Source organism: Rhyacophila brunnea, unplaced genomic scaffold (genome assembly GCF_057557595.1).
Source record: "Rhyacophila brunnea isolate RB1 unplaced genomic scaffold, BYU_Rbru_1.0 scaffold_17, whole genome shotgun sequence".
Taxonomy (NCBI): Eukaryota; Metazoa; Arthropoda; class Insecta; order Trichoptera; family Rhyacophilidae; genus Rhyacophila; species Rhyacophila brunnea.
This window is the reverse complement of record NW_028232827.1, coordinates 36423682-36425945: the sequence shown is the minus strand read 5'-3', so window position 1 is coordinate 36425945 and position 2264 is coordinate 36423682.

The window sequence follows — 2264 nt, the reverse complement described above, 5'->3', positions numbered from 1 at the left end:
TACACATATTGTTTGTTTTTCAATGCGTGCTTGGAGCCAGAGTATGGACCTAATATTATGTTGAGCAAGCGGCTAAAATCCAATTCTCGTAAAATCAAAAAACTGTAATGTGGAGGCCGATTATGATCTTCTTATGATCGGATATGGTCAAAAAATATATTTATAATGAAAGCGGATAACAAAAACGTATTTTATATTAAAAAAAACAAATCATACGGAATGTTTTTCTTTTCGGAGATTTATTTTTTTTGTAAACTATAATTATAATATATATTATTATCTAATAAAAATACAAATTATTTTGGTAGATGTAATATCACTTCATTTTCTTTTTTGTTAGGACATCATGACTGGCAATCAGTACTGTCAAACATCCTTCTCAATAGACTGGCCCCACTCCTCTCGGTATTCTACGACACGCAAGGCCAACCCGTGTTATTAGAATACCTGTGTCACACAATATGAATAATAATTATTGGTGCAATCATCAAGGACATCCAATGTTTGCTTTAATAATCTGACATGGCATGTCTAAAAATCAAGACATCGCGGACGACACAAACGGACACTAACGATCCAAATAAAAGGGGGATGCTTATACTATCAGAGGCGAAAAGAGGCACCTAACGGAAAAATACGAAGCATGCAATTTGAGATTTTTTTTGATAATTTACAATTTCAACTGTAGTAATTAATAAATATGTATCTGAAAACACTAAAAAGATTTTTTATTTTTTTTTAATATAAAGATAAACTGGCAATTGTAAAAAAATGTAATAAAATGTGAATTCGTTGCAGGTTCAAATCTTATTATTACATTATATTTTATAGCCATATTTATTATTAAAATTTAGTTTATTAAGTTTTAGATTTTATGTGATGTAGATTTTTGACTAATTCATCGTTTTAATATTTTTTATATATATTTAAAAAAACATCGATTTTTCAAAATATATAAATGTGTATAACTTGAAATCCTATTTATTTATATCAAATTTTATTTTAGGCATGGTCACAATATTGAAGTTCGAGTTGATATAAATAAAAAGGATTTCAAGTATCGATCATGTATCAAATCGATGTTTTTTTTAAATATATATATAAAAAATATTAAAACGATGAATTAGTCAAAAACCTACACCACATAAAATCTAAAACTTAATAAACTAAATTTTAATGATAATTATGACCATAAAATATAATGCAATAATAAGATTTGACCCTGCAACGAATTCACATTTTATTACATTTTTTTACAATTGCCAGTTTATCTTTAAGTTTAAAAAAAAATAAAAAATCTTTATAATGTTTTCGGATACATATTTATTAAATAATTCAGTTGAAATTGTAAATTATCAAAAAAAAATCTCAAGTTGCAAGCTTCGTATATTTCCGCTAGGTTCTCTGCTGGCATGCGTCTCCCCCTTAAGCATTCGATCACCACTTGTCGGTGCGACAGCGTGGAATAAATCAGATGAACACCCTTAGTTATACCTTTAGGCCAGGTGTTTATTGCTAAATTGCCTGGCTATGGGGAATGTAAAAGTCAATGACACCTGTCAGGTTTTGTTACCCGGCTTCCCCCACCCTAAAACTAATAAAAAATATTATAGATATTATTTTAACCCCCCTAGTAATTTATTTGTGTGCGCGCCTGAACACGTGTATCGTTTACATGGTAAACTTTATCGCGTAGTTTAATTATTATAACAAAGTTCGCATTGTGTGAGTTGTATTCGTTTATCATACCACCTCGACCGTTAAAAGAAAAAGGACTTAACCAACACAAATCAAATTATAAGCACAAAAACGTTTTTGACATCGTTTTAGGTCAAAGTTAAAATATACAATTGACATAAAACAGGTAATTATTTTGGTGTTTTATGTTCCAAATCTAATATCATTATTGAGGTAATTAAAACGAAAAACCAATAAAAGTGATATTTAAGTCTTTTTTTCCATTTCACTTTCCTTCTTTAAAAAAAATATAAGGTAAATTTAGATACATTTTGACACAGCGTTTATTTAGTCGTGTTCAATGTTATAATCCAAAATAACCAATTTTAATAAAACTGAGACTTAACTCCTTTTTCGTTTATACATTCGACTACTTCTATTGTTTCCTTGATAAATTGTACCATATAAACAAAACATTGTTCTAAATAATATTATTCTGGCCTAAGATTATTTTTCCTCAATAGAAAAATTATATCAAATAATATATATTATAATATTTTTTTTTTATTAAAAATAATAGTAAGCTT